Genomic DNA, 25177 nt, shown 5'->3' with positions numbered 1-25177 from the left:
TTGGCTCTGACATGAAACTATGGCTAGTAGCCCCTGATACTCTCTGCCATAGCACTGTGGGGACAAGGATGAAACAGCCACCACTGCTTTAACTCTGATTCCAGTAACAACACCCACATAAGTGGCCTATATGGGATTTTAATAAGTGTTTGAGCAAACAGGCACTTGCATCTGCTTTTGTTTGATGTGTTTCAAGGGTATAGTAGTATCTGTTTGGCAGAGCGGGCTTCCACCTGCCGAAATATATTGCCGGGATGATAATAGCATTTGACTTCGATTGAGGGTTTTGCAATGGGCAGGGCGTAAATTGTTTCATCTTTGTTTATCAATGTTTTTCCCGTGGTTTTCGGCTAATTGCAGTGCAGAGTGGCTTGCTGAATGCCTATTAGTGCCGTGCTGAGTTGAGAGACAGGCTAGTTAAAAAAAGTGCTCATCACTGAAAACAAGACACAAGCACTCACACACATTTGTATGTAGGCAAATTCTCATCTGCTTTGTTCAAAAGTGCACTTCCATACACAAGTGTGCGTTTCTAAACACACAGACACACACACACACACACACACATTTGGGCAGTATGACAACAGGAAAGATAAGAAGGACCAATCTTTTGTGTTTGAGCCCACACAGAAAACGAAGCAGTACACGTGAGAGTACATCACTGTTGGGTGCGTGTGTGTGTCCTTGCATTATCTACTGCCTGTTGGTGCTGGTGTTTAAGTGCTGCTGAGAAAGGAAGCAAGAAAGATGGGAGAGAGGGGGAGGTGCAGTGGGAAGAGATAGAGGAAAAGAGTAACGGCAGAGAGGGGGGAGAAAGCAAGCTTGGGGAAAAGGGGAGGAGAGTTGTCCTGTATCTCCAGAGTCTCCTTCCACAGCCGAGGGGCAGTGACACAGCAGCAGCTGCTTCTGCTTTTCCGAGCCGGAGTAACAGTCATATGGAGCTGAATTTATCCCCCCAGCAACATCTACCAGCAGCCACTATGGACTAATCAGTCTACCAGTCCTGGCTCCAGTCCAGCTCAGGGTGTCTGACTTTTCCCTTCGTCAGGCTTGATCTGTATCGATGATGATATACACAATAGTTACTGCACTCGGTGGGCTGAAACGTACAACACACAGGCAATAATGTCTTACAGACGGGTCAGGTGGCCCCATACAGCAGGGTTAATTCCCTGCCATGGTGGCTATCCTCCTGCACCTCACAAACCCAGTGAATTTGTAGAGGGCTGGCAAAGGGCAGCGAGTGACAAACGAGAGGGGAATACAGAGAGCTGCAGAAGAGAGTATGAGCCTTGTTGGCTTGCTGTTGTTTGTGTGCACATGTGTGTGAACTGTGTGATTGTACGGTAATTAAATCACGTAAGCCTCTGTTTTGTTGCATTGTACATGGAGCCTAGGCTAGCTTGGGTGCTGACTCGATGGGCCAGACTTAATTACAAGGAAAAAAAGCACAAACTGTAATTATGCACAATCACACCTGCACAGCATTGCCAGCTTTACAAAGGTTGTCCAAACAATGTTCCCTACAGGAACAGTTTAAAATTACTAATAAGGATGCTTAGAGGACGATCTAGCGGTGTTCCCTTATTATCTACTGTATATATTTGGTTTGGACACCGCCTTAACCAATATAACCCTGACTGGTTTTGTCCGGGAGCAAATAAAAAACAGAACAGCAGGAGACTGTCAGCAAAATGTGCCGTGGCTACTTTGATAATCTTTTTATGTCTCCAGTGGAGTGAAATCTGTCTCATGTGCACCTCTAGCCCTTGCCCAACTTAGACAACACCATAATGAGCGGGCAGCATATAGCTGTACAAACAGACATATGGTGACACATAATTGAAAACAACTTGATGACATCTACACAAAGGGTGACTCTTTGCACAATACAGAAATAGACGCACATAACGAGGCCCTTGATGTACACCACAAGCTGTGTTTGGCAGATTTTCAGACAGTCTTTTTTTGTTTGTTTTTCCAGATGATCTCAATTCATTTTGCTTCTTAACCAGCAATGGCAGACAAGTCAACCAGCAAGGCAAGCCTCCCTGTCATACTGGTACACTGATCTGTCACTCACTTGCTAACAGCTCTTCAACCCAAATGAAAAATGTCTTAAAAGCTATTATTAATGTTCACCATTCTTTTGCAATCTGATGCAAAATACTATTGCTAAGTACAGAAAAAAAAGTCAACTTTAGTGTGAACCTATAAATGAGAAAAAATGAGGCAAAAGCTGACATAAACCATCTTGCAGTTGGTGCAGCGTAATACTTTTTCATATAGTTTGTCAGTGGAAATCTACTGCAGCAAATGTAGCGTATATCAGCCAGCCTGTGTAGCCTGTATATAAAAGATGTACATAGCCACATTTTGAACATTGCTTTTCAGAACCTAAACTGACAAAATTTGGATTTCAAGATGAATATAAACACTAGCAAACTTGTTAAGTAGACTTCATCCATTAACCGTATGGATGTATGGTTGTATCCCACAGATAGAAACAAATGCTGATTAGTGATAAGAGGCTCAGACTAAGATAATAACACAATCGCAGTGTTTGAAACTAGAGCAGAAACTTCTTGGATGTGCTCTACTTCGAAGCAGCACATAATGTTTGTCAGATAACTGCTTCAAAAGGCACTGACACAAAGAGCAATAACGAACAGAGGTCCAGTTCGGTGACTTGAATTTGTAGAGGCGTGGCACAGCAAACAGCTGTGTAGGCACAACCGCCAGGCAATGAGAAAACACTCGCGATTTTTATCTTTCGCAAAATCCAAATGGGATTTGGTTATTTTGCTGGGAGAAAGAAACTACAGGGACTGATTTCATGGCTGAAGTCTATAGGGATTCCTCAAGTGGCCTCATCAGGAACTGCACTTTTTGGCACTTGAGCGTTTTGGATTCATTTTTCAGCCCTGGAGGTTGCAGCTTGAGTGAAAACCATTTCAGTTAGCCAAGCTTGTGGAATAGATTATAGGGGCTTTTAAATGCTTCATGCACAGAATGATAGCATAGGTTTCAGGTGAGCAGTGTGGCAGCAAATAGTGAGCAGATCACTGACAGCTTAAGTACACCGCCATGATTGAAAGGGCGCATTGGATATACGCTGCTGTTAGGGGAGTATGTCATGTGGGTGTGAAGGAGGATCAACTTGGCTGTTTGAACTACCGGGCAGCTTCTGTTTCACGTAGCTCCAGGTTTGCTTTTTAGCTAATAAAAAGTGATGCCTTACTGATTCTACTGATTCACACTCTACACATTATTTACCAACTCTTAATCTTAAATGGAAGCATCTGCCATTTTTCTCATTCCTGTTCTTTGCATTCATCACCCATCTGTATCCCTCACTAGTGTAATAACAGAACTCCAAAATGTGAGAAATGCCTTCTCTCTTCTCTACTAAAACCTTTCCTGCCTTCAGTAATGCTAAATTAAAAGCAGCACAAAGTGATTCATGGTTCTTGAAATCATATCCCCGCTGACACTTCGCTGTCACTCGTAGACTCCTCTTTGCTCACAAATGCAAACATCTACTGTCACACAGAGGCATAAACCAACACGCATTTAAAAACACACACGCACACTGCAAAACAAACACTTAAGACTAATCCAGACATACAGTACTCACATACCGCGCATTCACAAATTAGAAGAAATCAACTCATCTAGAAAATACACACGTGCACACATGTAAAGAAATATACACAGAAAGCATCTTATCCAGTGTGCATACTCGCAGTAATAATATAATAAGATGGAAATGTGAAACACATTCAAAATGTGGACAAACATGGAATATTGCTGTTTATTTCCCTTTTAATAGTATTACACAGCAGAAACTGCAGCATTGCTGTGACACCCTCGTTATCCATGGACGTGTGTATGTGGCCAAATGCATTCACAGCCAAACACACATGCTGACAGATTAATGTGAATCTTTGTTTTGCTGACAGTCCGAGCATTTAAACGAGCGAGGTTGTGCATGTTGTAAGCTGTTTCCTATAAGTGCCCTGAAAAATGTAAAAATGGAACACGCATACAGACGTGCACTTCCTGTCTCTACCTCCTCACAAGATAAAGCCATTGAGAAGTCTGCATGAAAATGTGAAAATGGGTTTACTCTCCTACTTAAAATCACCATAAAGGAAACAGTCTCAGTGGGATAATATAGCATATTAATGTTTATGGACACTTAAATCCTCTAGAGCCTCTAGCTACAGCACATTACCTTGTTCTCTTCATTTTTGTATGTGATTCAGGTTTGGCCTGTGCACCTCAGAGAACATATATGCAGCTGCAGAGCAACAATAACATGCATGAATTAGAAATGAGGTTGACACAGAGATGTAACAGATCTTCCGAGTTTCATTCTGCAACACTCCCCTCATATTGCGGCAAGTAAATATGGCTGTAGGATAGGTAAGGTTAGAGATAGATATTTATATAGAGGAAAAGAATCTTAAAAAGAGGGCAAAACATGTACAGTATTTATGCACAATAGTTCATTTCAAGACCAGAACATATTCATAATAAACTAGCCATGAGTGTTTGCGGTAGATACTGCGCACTCAGTCTGTAAAACTATAATCAAGGACTCAGAGCAAAAGCACTGCATTTCACTCAGTTCTTCATCAGGCTCATGGATAAAGGAACACTACTTTTAGGCTGGTTACAAGGATATCTGGACATAATAAATTTAAACCAAACTACTTTTTCATATTCTTTGTGCCCCCTGAAGTCATGAAAGATTATATTTTAACTTATGCACGCAAAATACGCACAGGTTTTAGAAATGTCTTTAAGCACATACCAAGGTCTGAAGAAATGAGTGTTTCCCTATTCATTTTTTTCTCGAAAGAAAAACAAACCCCTCACTCTTATTCCATCCTGAGGCGCCAGAAAATAAAATTTAAATAGAGTAGTTTACAGGTTAAATAAAATATGAAGTATACGTTTAGAACGTATACATAGACTTTTCTACAAAGCCTGGCACAACGACTGCGTTATTTGTAAAACACAGCAACATTAGGAAATGGGATGCAAACTGCAGTTTGTCTTCTAAAAAAACAGACATGCCCCCAACATCCACTCTGCTCCCCTGAGGTCTTGTAGCAGTAAACAACATTAGTACCTCCACCCCTGTTTCTGCGAAAGACCAATAATTATTTAAGCTTCACATATACACATTATTACCCAAACCACAATCTGTTCTTGGCCCTTTCTAACCACTGTTGACCATACTTAACCATATATTAGAACAAATCTCTCTACATCTACCCGTGGTTAGAACGTAAGCTGCAGACATCAAGGCATGCACCTAAAAAAAGACAAGATTCTCTTCAGCACAGGCCAGGCCACTCCACTTGAGCTGATTGATTTCCCATCAGTTCTATATCCCTGATAACTGCATGCCTGGAGGGCTGCAATGGCTCCAATATTTCACTTCTATATACCCGCACAATCACACTCTCTTTAAAGCATTCAGTGCGCAAGCATGTGTATATGCGGGGCGTGGGTGGGTATATGGGTGGCATTAAAAAATGTAGGTGTGCTGTGCATGCCGTTGTGTGAGGGGAACAGCACTAGCTGCTAGTTACATGGTGACATTTGTGGTAATGACATGCCAAACATTTCTGCATATACGCAGGACAAGAGGCAGATTTGCATTCTGCTCCTGCTACAGGTCCCTTTATGTTTTTTTTGGTCAACAATCCTCCACTGGAGCAAATTAGTGAGCTGCGAGCAAAAAAAACATCCACAGTCAAAGCAGAGATAAAAAAAAAACTAAAATAAAACCTTTAACCACCATACGGATGGTGCAGGTGGAATTTTATGCTACCACAACAAAGCTTGGAGTGATTGTTTAAAAATTCACATGGGTACATTTGTTTTCTCCTCTAGCCACACTCTGAGATTTGAAGTCTTTGATTTATAAACGTCCAGTGTAGCTGCTTTATGAGATGCTGAGCAGATTGCCAAATTGCCCTCTAACAGAGAAAGTGCCATTTAGGGTGGCAGTGATTTTTTTAAAGGCTGGATCTAATCATATCTTGGTTCTAGCAGTGTTAAAGTGTGGAACAGACAGAAAGATAAACTTCTTATCTTCCATTCAGGGCAATTTGCTTCTCTGCTGGAATAACAGCCGTTATTTAGCTCTAGCTGTGACCCTTACCTAGTTACCTTTGCAATTTGTATTCTTCCCAGAGCCGTCTTGGTCTTTTTCTCTGTGCATAACATTATCTCTGAGAACGGTGCAGACAAAACGTTTAAAACTGGATCATTTAAAGGCGCCTTTTCTACAGTTTGAAATACTAGCTGGATTCTATCAGATAAACCTCTGAATATACTCCCCCCATCGCACAGTTCTTTAAGCTAGGTTTAGATAAAAGCTTGACTAATACTTAAAAACCAAATGAATTTTCTGGGTCCTCAGGGAAAACCAACAACTGTTAATTGAAAAGGCTAAATGTGTGAATGCTTTCCCCTTGCCTAATATTGACACCCACTGGTTTGTGTTTTCAAGAAAATCTGAAAAAAAAAAAAAAAAAAGCTTCCAAGTACGACAAATGATGAATATTTACTCACGACTTTCCTCTGTGCACTATGCAAACTTCTATATTTTACAGTAGTTCAGGCTCCAGTTTTGTGCTGTTTGTGTGTGGGATGTGGTGATTAGAGAGTGAGGAAAGCAAGCCTGGAAAGTGGTGCCAGTATTTTTCCAACTGCTGTGCTTATATTAGCGTAGGTCATGCAGCAATCCATAATGCATGGATCGTTAACAAGGCTGGTATTTTTTATCCATAATTAAGGAGTATATATTCAAAGGGTTTTTCAGAGTTAAACACGATGGCTGCATGCTGCTTTTCTCCTCTGTCTCTCCCAGGCCACGTTATTGTACAGTATTGTAGCTATCGATTCACTGTGCCATTTGGCTATTGATTGGAGTGGGTGCCATTATGTCAGTGAGATTATAGCCCTCCGAAGCATAGCAATACATGAGTGCAAAACCAGTGGCAGGGAACCGGTGAGACGAGCTGTGTGCTCACTGCATCAGATGCAATAGCAGCTGTGTTTCGGCTAACGACACTGAGCACAGCAAAGCAAGGCACAACACAGAACCACACAGTTTAGCGTAGCACGCTTTGCCCAGTAGAGCCTAGCACAGGAAAGACAGAGCACTCTCATGAATCCAGTTTCTATCTCTGCAACAGGACCAAAAGAAACACACCTAGGAGGGAATAACCACACTTCTGCGGACATGTAGATTTTATACTGATGAGGCTCACTGTGGCCCAGTATTCTGTGTGACAGCCATTGCTTCCTGACTGTCTTCTGCTGACCATTCAAATTGCCCACAACTCACCATGTGGCGGGGTGAGGGGGAGAGGATTTCGATTAGGAAGGGGGAGTGATGTGGAGTGAGGAGGGTGAGTGGGTGTTCACTGCCTCTGCCTGTTCGGTGGCCTTCAGATCGGCCCATCGTGTATTTATAGCAATATGGGATCTAATTGCATTTCTAGCAAAGGCCTGAATTTTAAGAGACTCCACAAATGGAATTCCGGGCATGCAGAAACATGATCCACTGTGCAATGAGCATGTAAAATGCATACTCATGAAAAGCAACGCGGTTCTGCAATCTATGTAATGCAAAAAAAGAAAAAAAGAAGAAAAATCTAAAGCAAAGCCCATCAACAAGCTGTGTTGTGGATGCCAGTGTGAACTCCCAACTGCTGACCCTAAGGCTGTGGTTGTGCCGTGCCATGTTTCTCAATGAGGCATGGTTTGAGACAGTGTGAACAACCCCAGTTGAGAAGTAACCCTCTAGGTGGGAAATGAATGTTAAACTGGCACTGCTTTCATGGTACAAGAAAATGAAATGCCTCAGGACAACTGCCCTGAACTCAGAGCATCTCATGTTCACTGCAGCCACTGCAATTTTCACAAAATAAATGCAGTTTACAGAGAGGTAAAAGGCAATTCTGGGGTGTGCCCTCTGTAGGGCCACTATTAAAATTCAAATTCATGGTCTGTTTATTGGATAATAAATTGAGCATGAAAGATTAATTTGCATTTAGTTCATCCCAATGATATAGAGCAGCAATTTCTATACAGTGGTGCCCAGAGCTTAATAACCCAGAGGCAACACTGGCATATCAATATATGCTTTCTTTCTTTCAAGGACACAGGAGTGGAGCCCCGTGGCAACATCTCCGCTGTGATTCACACTTCTTGCTTCCTCCCACTTAATTCTTGTCACTCAGAGTCTGAGCCGACATATCAGACACACTTAACGCAGTGCCGAGAGTTATCACACATTCAGTGTAATCAAAATCCTAATGAACATCATTAAAATCAAGGCTTTAAAAACTGAGGCTTACATCACTGTGAGTTTACACACAGTTAGAGCGTATGCATGTGTGTGAGAGTGTGTCTGAAGGGCTATCAGAGCCTGTTGGAGTGCCGCAGGCAAAAAAAAAAAAAAAAAGCCACCAAAAACCACAGGGGTCACCTCTTATTCAAAGCAGCCCTGACACTGGCATTTTTCTTCTTTCACATTTTGAAAGCTAATTTCTTCGTGCAAAAGAGCTGCAGCCGACAGATCAAGCAATGCATGGAGTGAACAAGCTGGGTGGTCACATCAAGTTTAAGCACCAGTCTGGAAACTAAAAGGTCACGTGGTTAATCCCAGCAATGGCTAATGTGCTGCTTAGATTAAATGGGTATTAAAAAAAAAGAGAAAACCTTTAATGTGACAATATTTGCTATCACTTGACACAAGGCCTGTGGGTTTTATTCATGAGTGGGTTAATGATTAATATGCTCATTGTTTTAATCTATGAGGCGTAAGAAAGTTTATGAAAAAGGCCTTTTAGTCTCAGCTCCACACACAGTCCACCCCCCAAATAACATCTTACTGTTACATGACATACAATAACAGGAAAACAGCATGTATTCAAACTTCAAAGGTTTACAGTTTGAGCTCGTGGACTGATTTTGTCCTCTTATATACACTCCAATAATTACCAAACTATAGTTCTGACTGGTAGCTAAAGGAACTGGTTATCACACACCTATAACTATACGGCCTAACACACACTTTAATCATCTGAAGCTTCACAGTGGTTACACCTGCAAGATTAACCTTTGGAGTCATCTGGTTAAAGCCACGGCTGGTGGCTTTAAAAACTCAGAAATGAGGCGAGAAATTGAAACCGAGGCTTGTTCTCTCCGAAAAAGAAAGAAATATTGAAGTAAATGCGTGTGTGCTAAAAGGGAGGAGCACCTTTCTTTCTTGTGCCCATTATCAAATAGAAAGGCTCAAATATCGATGAGGTGGGAAAGCACAGGGGTCGTAAGGATTAACAGTCGCGTGCTGTGGGGGCGGTGTGAACGTCTATGTGTGTGTGTGTGTGTTGGGTACGGAGGCTGTTGGGGGCCTCTGAACACGGATGGACTGATTTTCCGCGCAGACCGGAGGCACGAGCCGCTGCCGCCCGGGCACGCGCTGACTCTTCAAAATAAACAGCTGCCTTAAATGGAAACCGGCGGGGGTGAGGGGGTGAGGGGGGGACGGAAGCCCCCTGCTTATCGAAGCATGGCGACAAATCTAATCATTCAAATAGCTGTAGAAACAAGTAATGCTTGGCAATTACTTTAGCCCCCCCCCCCCCCCCCCCCCCCCCCCCACCCCCGACACACACACACACACACACACACACATAGCACGAATTCCTTTAAAGGAGCGCCTAAAATAAGCCCCCCAAAAAGAGTCTGAACAAGAACGAGGGAAAGTGGCAGAACTGGGAAAGCTTTACACCTACCAATCTTTTTTAAACTTACTAGCGAGGAAACTGTGCTTTCTGTGATTTCAACCTCTCAGCATCACCGTTTCAATGTCTGGCATGTGCGCACATCCCGCTCCGAAGCAGCGCTGAGACAAGTGATAGCACGTTCAGGAGTCATTTGGTCTCCTTTTAATAACCTGCTCTTTCCCGTCACCACCGTGAAGATACAAGGCAGAAGGGCTTCTGCTAACTCCTGCTGGCTTACCTCCACTGGACGGTGAATCGCTGCCCCGGGTGCTGAAACGCTTAGTCTCTGTCCAGGGTGCTGAATTTCATTGCGGGTTCCGGAGAGGCTTTGTAAATCCGCTGCGAGGAGGCGCCGGGGAAAAAAGAAAAAAGAAAAACGCCGGTCCAACAACTGCTGCCGCCGTTAAGTTATGTTAAAGAAAATCCTATTCCCAGCTGCCTCTCCAGCACAGCGCAGACAGGAAGAGACGCGGAGCGACTGTGGCTCGAACACGTATGCAAAATTGTTCATTCACATTTAAACGGTGAATGCTGCAAGTGTAGCCTGCTGGCTAAATAGAACCGTTTTGGCAAGTGTAACTGCTGAGGCTTCTTGGCTAGTTGCTTCTTCCTCCGGATAGGCTTAACCACCTCTCTCTCTCTCTCTCTCTCTCTCTCTCTCTCTCTCTCTCTCTCCTATTCTCCTTGCTCTATCAATCACTGTTCAGTTCTAATATGTTGGAGTGACAAGTAGGAAACCAGTATCCCAGTATTGTATAGCTTACAATAGACATTACTGCCAATTCTTAAACAGAAAATCATTTGGAATTAGCCTCATTGGTCGTGATGTGATAAAGAAACGTTCAATTTGATTTAATTCAGTGCGACTGTGCACAAAAAGAAAAAGTCTCCTCCTGCTTATAAGCTCTCTAAGTCTCTCTCTCTCTTACACTCACACACACACACACACACACACACACACACACACACACACACACCAGGGAGAAATGAATTGAATTTATGGTCAATTTATTTATGTAGAGGGAACAGCCATCTGTTTCGGGCCCCTCCTGTCCTGTCATTTAGTGTGTTTGCCCCCTTTTTATTTAAAAGTGTTACAGTTTTTCTGCAGGAAATTTTAGTAGCACATCAACACCGGAAAGGGGGGAATTGAGGGAGGGTTCAATTAGAATAGGTATGGCAGCAGGTGTCTGAATAACAGTATTATAAGAATTAGTGTTACAAGTATAATTGAGATTTGTGTGACTATAAACTGGCAAAGTCTTTTTGGGAGCACCGATAAAATGCGGTCACTGCTAGGACACAGACACTCATCAAGTCAGCGTGTTTCATTATCTGCAGTATGTGAAGTCAAAAAGCCTTCTGTGTGGAGTGAAAGTAAAAGACTAATATTATTCACATTAAGTGTGTCCTGGATTCGGGTTCTAGTTGATCTAAGATCATGCTTTATTTCCTAGTTCTCTTCCCTTATGTTTTCTCTTTCCACTCGCCTCCTGTTTTCTTATCTGTGTCTCTCTGTTTGTCATTTCCCAGATTACTCTGTTCCCTTCTTCTTGTGCCCCTGTTTTCATACTTACTTTCTTTGTCTGCCTTTTGATTACTTTCCCCACCCCAATTAGTATTGCCTTTGTTTAGTCATCTAATCAGTCACCTCCCCTGTTTCTCTTTGGTTCAGTGCCCGATCGTCTTTATTCAACCCAGATGCCAAGCGTTTCAGCTTGGCATCTGGTGTTTTTCAGCTAGTTTTATTGTATCTCTTCAAGATTTGTCCCTTTCTTTTCTTTTCTTTTTTTTTTTGTCGTCTAGTTTTTGCATCAGTTTGCAGTCAGCACAGTTTGCTTTTTGTCTTTCACCTCAATTGAACTACACTTTGCTACTCGACATGGTCTTCTGCTGCCCATCTGCTTCACGATTCCATGTCTCATTGGGGATGCTCGTCTGCAAACCTTGGCTGTAAAATTCTCTTTGAGTGACTTTTACCTTCCTATCAGCTCAAACTAGTCTGGACATTCCCTGCTGACATTTGATATTGACAAGGTATTTTCACCGGTGAGAGAACCGGTGCTCACTGGATCTTTTTCTCGGTTTCAGGTCATTCTCTGTAAAGCCTAGAAATGCTTGTGTGGGAAAATCCCAGTAGATCAACAGTTTCTGAATTACTGAGACCAGCCACGTTCGAGTCACTTAAATCACCTTTATGTCCCATGCTGATGCTCAGTGTGATCTTTAGCAGGTCACATGCCGTCTCTGCATGCCTAAATGCACTGTGTTGCTGCCAGCTAATTACCAGAGTTATTAGGATGCATTTTCTGGATTTTCTGGGAACCATGACTATCTGCTCACCCTTCCCATGTATGTTGCTGTGTTTCACTGATTAAGTAGAAACTATGATCCAGACCGAGAAGGATCAAAGCCATTAAGATCCACTGGGATCCGTGGATATCTCCCCAAAATTTTACAGCAATTAACCAAAAACTACAAAGGTCAAACACAAAGTGGTGTTAAGATAAAACATCATGAGGTTTCCCATCCTCTGGGGTCCATGATTGTTTGCTAAAAAGAAAAGAACACATCTGAGTCACAGTGGTTGACAAGCTAAATTTGCTATCCACTGAGCCATGCAGGTGAAAATGTTAACCATGATTTAGTCACTGAAATAACTCTTTAATAGCAGACAACGGTATGAGACAGATGAAACATGAAGTATATTACATAATACCTTCAGATAAAATGATGAGTTCACAGCCGAGTTAGTTGGATGCATTAGCGGTTGTCCTTTAGCAATATCAGACTTGGAATGAGATTGCCTGGGTCCAAACCTTTATATGAGTCCTCTCCACTGAGTTGACAAGGCTAATATGAGGCACTAAAACTGTTAAAAAGAATAAGGTCACTAACTCCATATCAGTTTACACGGACATAGTATAGTTGGCGTATGGATAAAGATGCCTTCAAGAACAACTAAAGTCCAGATTGAGGTGTCATACACAGTATATAGGCCGTGCTTGTGAGGTTTGCAACAAGAACATTGTAATGTTTTTTCATCAGGGATTTGGCTATCCCCATCTTTGTGGAGGAGAGCTTTCTGCTCTGTCTCATTAGTTTTCAAAACCACATCCATAGAGTGACTGTGCACAGCTACTTAAAATCAAGTAGGCACAGAAAAACCCTCCTGGAGTCACTCGTCATTTTAAAGTTATTCAGAACTCACACATACCGGCATCACACTGAAAGTAATTTTCAGTGATTAGGGTTTTCATAAGCCAATCAGTGCCGATTAGACTCGGGTATAAAGGGAGATGTGAGGTGACTGGCTGAGTAACCTTTGATGGATGAGATCAGAAGGTTATTCCTCGGCCCAAGTCAAAGTGAATGTAGGATGAGGTGTGTTAAATATTGAGGATCCCCCACCACCCCCTCATTCGACAGTTGAGTCGACTCTAGCTCCAACTTCAGCGTTATGTAATGTTGTTTTCCTCGTGTTTTGTGGGGTGTGGGAAAGATTGTAAACCAGCTGCTAAGGAGGGGTAGTTGACTGTGTAATGCTTGGTTTCATCATACGGGCGTGAGTACTATAAAGGCCGCTGACTGGAGCTACCTGTGTGACTGCAGAAGAATTTCAAGTGCCGCAGATACTCATTTGATACAAATAGCTATTCTTTACTTAGCAGTCCCTCAAAGAAAGCCACAGTCGGATCACAGCACTTTAAAAATCCACCAGGGCCTTTTTGTATGCAAATAAGTTCAGAACATTATATACACTCCTAAAGAATCCCATTATAGTCTCCTTTAGCACCAATTAGTCATCACGGACTGCTATAATTATCATGGCGATATGGAGTACAAATACACATTTTTTAACACAATACAGTATTATCTGGGATGTCTTGTTTTTACAGAGAAGTGTACAAATAACCACTAAAACTGTGGGTGTAGACTTTATAATACATTAAAATTACAGTAAAGATTAGAATGTCTGTACCACTGTAAGGTTGGCCAATCTCATTTCCACATCAAAATACAAATAAAGCAGGAGACACAATGGCCACAATGTAGTGCCCTGTGTTTGATAGAGTTGTAACAGGTAGCAGCAGAGTTGTAGCAGTCTCTTTAGACTAGATCAGTGTTGTATTTGTGATTAGTGACTGAATGTGATCCTTACAAAAGAACTGGCACTGACAATTCTTCCTATTATTGCAGCTGAATGCGGTAAGGAACAAAATAGAGCCTCTAAAGAAAGCTGTTGAAAGGAGTATTTTTTAAAACCGCTCAAAGTATTGCCTTTGTTTGCACCTCTAATCTATACTTTAATAATAACAATGTATCTAACAACGGTGAAAAAATAATCAGTTATCTGCAACAATATAGAAAATTGTCTCCCTTTGAAAATGATATTATTAGCACATTGGACTATTATAACAAATGCTTCATTGTGTGAACCCTTTTGCTGTAACTGTGGTTGAGCAAAATTCCCCTAGTTTATGTACTATAACATAGCAGAACCTTCAGTTTTTCATTATCATGAGCAACATGATGCTTGTGGGTTTTTACTTTGGTTTTTATTTTTATTGTATAGATGGCGCTGATACACTAGAATGCTCAAATCTGAACTTGAATGGCATCCCATTTTTCATCCATAGGGTTTTATATGACGGCAGCCCATCCTTTTGCAGCTATAACAGCTTCAATTCTTCTGGGAAGGCTTTCTGCAAGGTTCAGGAGTGTGTTTGTGGGAATGTTTGACCATTGTTTTAGAAGCACATTTGTGAGGTCAGACACTTATGTTGGATGAGAAGGCCTGGCTCACAGTTTCTGCTCTAATTCATCCCAAGGGTGTTCTGCCGGGTTGAGGTCAGGACTTGCTTTGTGCACAGTCATGGTGGAACAGGACGGGTCCATTCTCAAATTGTTCGTACAAAGTTGGGATAATGAAATTGTCCAAAATGTCTTGGTGTGCTGAAGCTTTAAGAGTTTTTTTTTTTACTGGAACTACAGGACAGAGAACAAACACTGAAAAAACCCCACCAAACTTTACACTTGGCAAAATGCGCTTGGCAATGTAAGGCTTGGATGCAGCTGCTCGGCCATGGAAACCCAATCCATGAAGCGCTGTTCTTGAGCTAATCTGAAGTTTGGAGGTGTGTAGTGATTGACCCTGCAGAAAGTTGGTGACCTCTGCGCACTATGTGCTTCAGCATCCATTGATCCTGCTCTGTCATTTTACTTGGCCTGTCACTTTGTGGCTGTTTTTTCAATCACTTCCACTTTGTTACAATACAATTAACAGTTGACTTGAAATATTTAGTAAAGAGGAAATTTTATGACTGGACTTGTTGCACAGCTGTCATCCGATCACAGTACCACACTGGAATTCACTGAGCTCCTGAGACCGACCCATTCCATGCCTATGTGCTTGGTTTTATACACCTGTGGCCATGGAAGTGATTGGAACACCTGAATTTATTGATTTGGCTGGATGAGTGAATACTTTTGTGCAATATAGTGTAACACTGCCAATAAATTCTTTACCGTCTTCCCTTCTTCTTCTTCTTCTTTTTTTTTTGCTGTTTCCTTTATGAGTTGCCACAATGTATCATCCTCCTGTATCACACCAACCCTCTCCATGTCCTCGTTCACTGCATCCATTACAGCCTTCTCTGCGGTCTTCCTCTTTCTTTGTTTCTAAAGCTATTAGCCTGAGATGTCACTCTGATGTACTGACTTTTGGTCACTCCCAACAAAAATGTTAAGATCTGCCACATGTCTTTTTGTCAGCACCACCGTCTCCAAATCATACACCATAGGAAGTCTCCCTACTGTGTTGTAAACATTCCCTTTCACTCTTGCTGTTATCCCTCTGTCACATATCACTCTTAAGACTCACCTCCATCCACTCCACCACGCTTACACTTTCTTCTTCACCTCTCTTGCTTTGGATGGATGCACCCCAGGTATTTAAACTCATCTATTCAATTCAATTCAATTCAATTCAGTTTTATTTATATAGCGCCAAATCACAACATAAGTCGCCTCAAGGCGCTTCATAGATACAGAGAAAAACCCAACAATCATATGACCCCCTATGAGCAAGCACTTTGGCGACAGTTGGAAGGAAAAACTCCCTTTTAACAGGAAGAAACCTCCGGCAGAACCAGGCTCAGGGAGGGGCGGCCATCTGCTGCGACCGGTTGGGGTGAGAGAAGGAAGACAGGATAAAAGACATGCTGTGGAAGAGAGACAGAGGTTAATAACAGATATGATTCAATGCAGAGAGGTCTATTAATACATAGTGAGTGAGAAAGGTGACTGGAAAGGAAAAACTCAATGCATCATGGGAATCCCCCGGCAGCCTACGTCTATTGCAGCATAACTAAGGGAGGATTCAGGGTCACCTGGTCCAGCCCTAACTATATGCTTTAGCAAAAAGGAAAGTTTTAAGCCTAATCTTAAAAGTAGAGATAGTGTCTGTCTCCCGAATCCAAACTGGAAGCTGGTTCCACAGAAGAGGGGCCTGAAAGCTGAAGGCTCTGCCTCCCATTCTACTTTTAAATACTCTAGGAACAACAAGTAGGCCTGCAGAGCGAGACCGAAGTGCTCTAATAGGGTGATATGGTACTACAAGGTCATTAAGATAAGATGGGGCTTGATTATTTAAGACCTTGTATGTGAGGAGCAGGATTTTGAATTCAATTCTGGATTTAACAGGAAGCCAATGAAGGGAAGCCAAAACAGGAGAAATATGCTCTCTCTTTCTAGTCCCTGTCAGTACTCTTGCTGCAGCATTTTGGATTAGGGGTGAAGGCTTTTCAGTGAGTTTTTTGGACATCCTGATAATAATGAATTACAGTAGTCCAGCCTGGAAGTAATAAATGCATGAACTAGTTTTTCAGCGTCACTCTGAGACAGGATATTTCTAATTTTAGAGATGTTGCGCAAATGGAAGAACTCAGTCTTACATATTTGTTTAATATGTGCGTTGAAGGACATGTCCTGGTCAAAAATCACACCAAGGTTCCTCACAGCATTACTGGAGGCCAAGGTTATGCCATCCAGAGTAAGAATCTGGTTAGATACCATATTTCTAGGCTTTTCAGGGCCGAGTACAATAACCTCAGTTTTATCTGAATTAAGAAGCAGAAAGTTAGCGGCCATCCAGGTCTTTATGTCTTTAAGACATTCCTGCAGTTTAACTAATTGGTGTGTGTTATCTGGCTTCATGGACAGATAGAGCTGGGTGTCATCAGCATAGCAGTGAAAATGTATGCTATGTCTTCTAATGATGCTGCCTAAGGGAAGCATGTATAATGTAAACAGAATTGATCCTAGCACTGAACCCTGTGGAACTCCATAATTAACCTCAGTGTGTGAAGAGGACTCTCCATTTACATGCCCAAATTGGAGTCTATTAGATAGATATGATACAAACCACTGCAGTGCAGTACCTGTAATACCTACAGCATGTTCTAATCGCTCTAATAGGATATTATGGTCAACAGTATCGAATGCTGCACTGAGGTCTAGCAGGACAAGCACAGAGATGAGTCCACTGTCAGAGGCCATAAGAAGATCATTTGTAACCTTCACTAAAGCTGTTTCTGTACTGTGCTGAGCTCTGAAACCTGACTGAAACTCTTCAAATAAACCTCTGCAGATGATCTGTTAGCTGTTTGGCAACTACTCCTTCAAGGATTTTTGATATGAAAGGAAGGTTGGAGATTGGGCCCTGCGACAGACTGGCGACCTGTCCAGGGTGTACCCCGCCTCTCGCCCTATGACAGCTGGGATAGGCTCCAGCGCCCCCCGCGACCCTGAAAAGGATAAGCGGATGTGAATGGATGGATGGATGGTTGGAGATTGGCCTATAATTAGCTAAGACTGCTGGGTCTAGAGATGGCTTTTTGAGTAAAGGTTTAACTACAGCTAGCTTGAAGGCCTGTGGTACATAGCCGATCATTAGAGATAGGTTGATCATATTTAAGATCGAAGAATTAATTAATGGCAGGACTTCTTTGAGCAGTTTTGTAGGAATGGGGTCTAAAAGACACGTTGATGGCTTGGAGGAAGTAATTATTGAAGTTAACTCAGAAAGATCAATTAGAGAAAAAGCGTCTAAGGCTACGTTCACACTGCAGGTCTTAATGCTCAATTCCGATTTTTTGATCAAATCCGATTTTTTTGTCTGCTCGTTCACACTACAAATAAAATGCGACAGCAAACGCTCTCTAGTGTGAACGCTCAAAGTGGCCCGCATGCGCAAAAGAAGACGTCACACACAACGCGCTCTGTTTAGACCCAGAGCAAACTATATTGTTTGACTGATGGCCCTTAATATAAAGACTTCGGACTTCATGTTTCCCAATTTTTGCTTTAAGTTATTTTGTTATTTACATAATAATGTAAATAACCTAATAATGATCCTTATTGCTGTTTTAGAGGAGCGGTGCTTCAAAGGATAGTTGCAGATTTCTGTCAGAATCTGCAGGTTATGCAGTACAAATAAAATGTTCACATTTCTCCAACGTTGTCTTCCCAGCAGTCTCACCGGATGACCAGGAAGCGTTCGCGATGTCTTCTCGGGCGCTTCTCTGGCGCTGATAATTGGCGTCTGTCTTATGTCAGTGACGTAAAAGACGGATTTAATGCGACTTGTCCGTTCACACAGCAGTCGCTTTCTGAAACATCGGATATGTATCGGATTCAGTACCACATACGAAAGTGACCCAGATCGGATTTGAAAATATCGGATTTGTGCCGTTCACACTGTCACACCATGATCGGATATGAGTCGCATAGGGTCAAAAAAATCGGATTTGATGCGCTTTCGCCTGCAGTGTGAACGTAGCCTAACTTAACATCAATGGTACTAAGAGTAGCTGTAGATAATATTACATCTGTGGGATGATTGTTGGTAATTTTTTCTCTAATGATAAAAATTTTATTTGTGAAGAAGTTCATGAAGTCATTACTAGTTAACGTTAAAGGGATGGTTGGCTCAAAAGAGCTCTGACTTTTTGTCAGCCTGGCTACAGTGCTGAAGAGAAACCTGGGGTTGTTCTTATTTTCTTCAATCAGTGATGAATAGTAAGATGCTCTGGCTTTGCGGAGGGCTTTCTTATAAAGCAGCAAACTATTTCTCCAGGCTAAATGATGATCCTCTAAATTTGTGACACGCCATTTCCTCTCCAGATTACGAGTCATCTGCTTTAGGGTACGTGTTTGAGAATTATACCACGGAGTCAGGTACTTCTGATTAGAGACCTTAGTTTTCACAGGAGCTACAGTATCCAGAGTCGTACGTAGTGAGGAGGTGAAATTATTAACAAGATAATCGACCTCTGTTGGAGTAGCGTTCAGATAGCAGGAACAGGAAGTGATACTCTACCGCAGAGCGAGCGAACACCAAGTGACAGCTTCACTACATCTACTCCTTGCATCTTCACAGTTACACCTGTCTCCTTCTCATTCACACACATGTATTTTTTCTTGCTTCTATTGAGTTTCATTCCCCTTCTCTCCAGAGCATATCTCCACCTCTCAAGCTTCTCTTCTACGTGCTCCCTACTCTCGCTGCAGATCACAATGTTGTCTGTAAACATCATAGCCCACTGAGACTCCTGTCTGACTTCATCCACGTTATCAACTTGTCTATCGCCACTGCAAACAAGAACAGGCTTACAGCCAAATTCCTTAATTCTGATCAGTTTGTCAGCACAGCTGTTTTATTATCCCTGAACACGGTTTCCAATCATAATCAAAAACTCATGGCTCAAGTGTGTAAAAGCTTAACCGTCATGAATTTGATGTCATTGTTTTGTAATGCGCAACTGTCGGTAAGACATGCCAGCACTGATGAAAGGGACAGATAAAGTTAGAGAAGTACAAAGCCAGAGGATTTGACAATTTGGAAGTCTTAACTGAAAGTGGTTGTCGATTTCCACCCCTGTTTGTAAATGGTTTGGGTTATGTGCATTTTAGATGTGTTCTGTTTTTTTTTTTAACAGGATTTAATACGGATATATAAATGAACATAACACATGAACAAAAGATTAATGTATCATATTTTATTAGCTTGTTATGTGCCTTGTATACAAAAGGTATAAAATTATGAAGATTAGTGAATTAAGAATGTAAAGTAGCACAAAGTAGGGCTGCATCAATTAAGTAAAGTGCATCTTAATTGTACTTAAGTACACAAGTGAGAAAACGCACTGTTGCATTCTAACAGTTCCTGGCATTTGAGGGTAAACATACTAATAAAATATCTGTATCATTATTAATCAGAAAGCACTGCACTGTTGAACTAGATGAAAATAAATCTGTTGTCCCTTATAGAAGCCTTGGCTCAGCCTCGCTGAGGTAAGTATGTGGGTGTTTCAGTTTCTTCTGCCAGACAGCAAAAAGCAGCAGTTTCTGTGTAACTAGATATTTTGGTATGCGCCCCTCATGTGCCAAAAAGTTTGCAAATAGCTGCAAACAAGACCACTTTTTTAAAATTGTTGAAGGCTTAATGTCCATACAATTAAGATTTCAATAACACACTCTCTTGGAACTTTGCCAGCTTTGTCAACTTTGAATAGAAAAAGAATTCTGTGCAACTTACATCTTGAAATGATTTTTGCCTTTTCTATAATTCAAAAGTTCTTTAACACTGAAAATTAGGTTCAGTCATGCAGGCCCACATCTTAACACATCTATTGATTTGAGTTAGCAATGCATTTCGCTGGTAAATTAGACATTTGTTAATTCTGACTAGCATATAAAAAGGTGTGATTACCTTAATAGAAAGGAACTAAAAGAAAATGTCTCTTTTTGAAATGACTTGATGTTATTAAGGGTCTTTTTAAAAATGTATTTAAATAAAATCAGCCTACTTAAGTCTCAGATTTACAGTAGACAAGTATTAATAATAAGAGTAATAGTAGTGATAATGCGTCTTTTTTATGGAGCAGTTGTCGTGTTGCGAAAATTAAACATTTGATGACTTTTTGCCGCTTGGCTGCAGACGTTTTTGTCCTGTCCTGTCATCTTCATTCATATTCACAAGGAAGGGGAAAGCGTTTTAGTCTTTGAACAGTTGTTTAATTTATTGCCAAAACACAGACTTAATTATGACATCTTAATTAAAGGGACCAAATAAAAGGCTCTTCTTCCAGCACAGGCCTTTCCCCCCAGGTTGTTATCTCTGCCTGCATTTCTGTCTCTGCAGCAAAGTAACTGTACAGATGCTGCACTCCCTGCTTTTTTGTTTCACTCTCACATTCCTTCAACAGTCTTGAGTCCTGCAGCAAATGTGCACTTTTAACGCTTGATGTGCATGCTGCGACAGCTGCAAGCGACCCTCCAGTGACCAAAGGCGTTGATGCTACAGTCTCCTCTGGCCTGGCCTAAATTTACTTGGGCTTGGAACTTAGGTTGCGCCCCCGGGAGCCAAACAGAAACTGGTGTAAATGAGGTTAGAGATTCAGTCAGTGCATTTGTGTGGCCGGCAGCTAGCTCCACAGTTCCAGCCTCTGCCCATCTGCCACTGACCCTTGTTTTGCCAAAAGACCAATTGAGGTTTGAAGCTGCCAGATTAGACTGTGGTGACATAATGATTTTGTCCCACATAAGGGTGATTTGACATGCTCTGCTTGCCTGTCTGTTGCTTGCAGGCTTTTCTCCTCAAAACCAGCACTCTGCCTCTGCCTCATTACTGTCAAACACATCAGGAGATTGTTCCTCTGTTTGGTTCACATTAATATACGTGTGTATGTGCAAGCCACCACAAAAGTCTTTATCAGTGCTGTGTGTCACATAGTCTATTTTAATGCCCCTCTTATTGGGAGTCTATTTGTTCTCATCTGCATGACTTCTACTTGCTATCCATTATTCATGTTTTCTCCACACACAACTTGCTTATTCTCGCTTTCAGGCTTTTTCCTCATGTTATTATTTCCCCCCCAGCTTCCCTTCTGTGTTTGCTCTGAGCTGTGCTTTGATGTCACCGCGCCTGCCCAGCCCTGCACAGCTGTCTGGACCAGGTGAGTTGGGATTTATTCAGAGTTTCTTAAGGTTTACGTAGTTTAAATTCAGTTGAACTAAAACACTTTTTCATGTGAAATGTTCTCTATACATACAGAACACAGAAAAGAGTCAAATGAAATATTTAATCTCAAAAAAAAAAAGTTCAAATGTAAAGCAAAGAAACCTTGAAATCTCACTTTGAACTTTTTCACAGATACTGATATTTTAGCTTTTGGCTCACTGAAATCAATATGTACACTAAACCTCACTGAGGGTTATATACCTCAGCAGAGCCCATGTGACTGAGGCTACCTAAAGCAGCACAGTGAGATGAAGCTTTAGTGATCTGCATGGAGAGACTGGGCAGTGTAGTGTAACAAACGTGTAAAAACATAGCAATGCAGTGTAAGTAAAGAGGAGAGGGCCGCAGTGTTCTGCTTTTTGCTTTTCACGGATACATAATGCACATGAGTACACACTGTTACGCATATTAATGCTCATATACAACACGGGGAATGTAGATTTGTGCTGAACACAGACCTTTGCACATTCAGATTTGCATGTCCATGCAATGCATTTTATACATCTCATTTTCACCTCCACCTGAACCTTTCATGTTCTTTATCCTTTTGCAATATGACAGCAGTAATCAAGGATGAGAGATAAAGAGGAGACGAACAGAGAAAGAGTTAATCCTTCCAGGTGCCAAGTGGCAGTAGGTTAGCTGAGGTGTGTGCGGGCTGCAGAAACAAGCCTCTCTTATCCTCTCTTTCCTTCCATATATACCTCATCCTGCCACAACCCCCCCCCCCCCCCCCCCCTCCCCCCTCGGCCTTGTGCATCTCCTTATGGCTCACTTTCATCTGCACTGCACTATAAACAGATCTTTTTACCATTTCAAAGCTCATACTTGTAACGTCTCCTCTCTGGTGCCTCCCATCTGCAGTGGCGTTGGGCCAGGGCAGCAACACGCTATACGTACAGCAGGACAGGGCCTGAGTGCACAGGTGGTGCGATTTGGCCATTGGTAAAGTGTGTAAAAAGGGGGATGATAAAGAGCCAGAGATAAGAACAGAAATGGTCAAAAAGCATTATTCTCGATACACTGTAGTATAGGAGGTTAACAGTGAGGTGGATATGGGCAAGCACACAGTCTGACACATGCATCCTTGGCTTGCTTGTAGTCAGGGAATGTGTAAACGTGGGTTTCAGTGGAATGCACAAGAAGGTGGCTGCATGTCATTAGGCTTGTGTTAGTGCATTTGTGTTTGTATTCATTAGGCAGGCATTTGGCATTTAGAAGCCAAATGTGTGTGTGTGTGTGTGTGTGTGTGTGTGTGTGTGTGTGTGTGTGTGTGTGTGTGTGTACACTGATATGAGAGGAGGTGGTGAAGAGCATTAAAAGCCTGCCTGGCACTCTGTGTGGAGAGACAGGGGGCCCGTTCCAGGATAAAACTAGACTTAGATCAGCATGTTGAGGTTTTTTTTGTATTTTTTGGCAGAATTAGCTCCCTAAAAATAATTTGCATATTGATTGTGTATCTGATAAAGCGGAATATAAAAGGCAGCGTTGTTTATTACAGCCAAGGGACTGATATTTAGCTCTCGTGGCACATATGGCTTCATGAATATGAATCCTTTGTTGCGAAACCAACCTTGGCTGAGTAAATTTGACAGCTTACCAACTTTAATCCTTATTCATATTTATGGCCTTGTTGTTTCATGTTCTTTTAATTTATTTCCTATATACATGTTGTGGCAAGATAAGGATTTCCTGCCCCGTGCTAATATAGCAGATGAAATTGAATTGCAGGGATGAACTGAATGGAAGTATAGGAGGGGGGTGAGGGAGGGAAAAAGTCTGGTTCGGAGAGGCTGCGATTAGGACAAGTGAATGTAGGGGGGTAAAAAGAGAGGGATTAGTAGGAGGGACAGAGAAAGAGAAAGCATATTGCTGTGCCAGTTGAGCCGTGAGGTGAGCCAAAGCTTTCAGAGATTATAACAGACTGCCCACAGGTCAATCAGAGGAACACGTTGTTAGAAAACGGGAGGCTTTTCACCACCCGCAGCTCAATCACCATAGTGACCCATTGTTCGCTTTTGCCTCATTACCTGTTCTTGGATCAGCATGTTCAGAAACAACTTGCTGAGGAGAGAGTGCAGCAGCTGATTGAAGGGATGCTGATAGATGTTGACAGAAGGGTGAGGAACAGAACTGGGGGGCCTGATTGAGAGGAGGTTAGATGAAAGGAAAGGGGTTGGGCTGAGTCTAATATTTTGTAGCTGTAAAAGCACAAAAGATGGAGGTCTGGAACAATTCCAGTCAGAAAATGTGGGATTACAAAAGTTCTTTTGCTGAAAGGAGCACTGACTAGCTCTGTGTTTAACAGCGTAACAGTGAATAATCTCACAGCCGCCTACTTCTTCTGTTTGAATGGAAGTTATGAAGCCTCGATCTAATATGTAATCTACTAAATTTGAGCTTTTGTACAATAATAGCAACATTATATACAGGAAGCACTTAAAATGACTTGTAAAAATGGACTTTGAGGATAACACCATTGGCCAAGACATTAGGTTATAATTCATCACACTTGTGTCAGGGAAAATAACTGGCTTCTGAACATGCGTGTATGTGCATAGCTTGCTGTCAGATTTGATTTGAGCCATAAACAAGGCTTCCCGTTTCGTTTAAATGGCTTTCTAATGTCAGACTCTGACCAGAAATATCTATGTGCAAACATCTGTGTGAAATCGTGGTTCAAGAGTTGGCAATTCGTCTTGTAATCGGAAGGTTGCCGGTTTGAGCCCCGGCTCCAACAGTCTCGGTCGCTGTGTCATTGGGCAAGACACTTTACCCATTGCCTAATGCTTTAAGGCCTACAGCCTTGCTTCTGTCAGTGCGCCCCAGGGCAGCTGTGGCTACAATGTAGCTTGCCATCACCAGTGTGTGAATGACTGAATGTAGTGTAAAGTGCTTTGGGGTCCTTGGGGACTAAGTAAAGCACTGTACAAATACAGACCTTTTACCATTTTTGATTCATGGACTTTAAATATGGGTCTCTAACTTTTTCTAACTTTTTCTTTCAACAAAATGAAGCTGAAGCTTTTAGCACATTTTCTTCAAAATAGGAACATTTACAGAACTGCAATGATGTATTTGAGAATGGCTTAAAATAAGTGATAGTATGCTCTTTGTAATGAATGTGCTTAGTTTAAAGCGCACTCACCAGCCACTTCATTAGATGTACATTTTTAACTGCTCAATAATGCAAATACCTAATCAGCAATCAAATGGCAGCAACTCAGTGGGCAACTCAGATGACCCACTGAGGTTCAGATAGCTTCTGGGG

General features: G+C 41.9%; 1 protein-coding gene across 1 annotated transcript in view; it reads right to left on the bottom strand.

Moving 5' to 3' along the window:
- The window catches only part of tmem121ab (transmembrane protein 121Ab), a 49272-nt gene extending 38763 nt beyond the window's left edge, over positions 1-10509 (bottom strand). The window contains exon 1 of the mRNA XM_004550461.3: positions 10060-10509. The gene's annotated coding sequence lies outside the window, so the exon portion shown is untranslated. The remainder of the gene's footprint in view (positions 1-10059) is intronic.
- Between the last annotated feature and the right edge of the window lie 14668 nt (positions 10510-25177).

This window comes from Maylandia zebra, linkage group LG15 (assembly GCF_041146795.1).
Source record: "Maylandia zebra isolate NMK-2024a linkage group LG15, Mzebra_GT3a, whole genome shotgun sequence".
Classification (NCBI taxonomy): Eukaryota; Metazoa; Chordata; class Actinopteri; order Cichliformes; family Cichlidae; genus Maylandia; species Maylandia zebra.
Note: the sequence above shows the minus strand (reverse complement) of the source record. Positions and strands in the feature narration are given on the sequence as shown.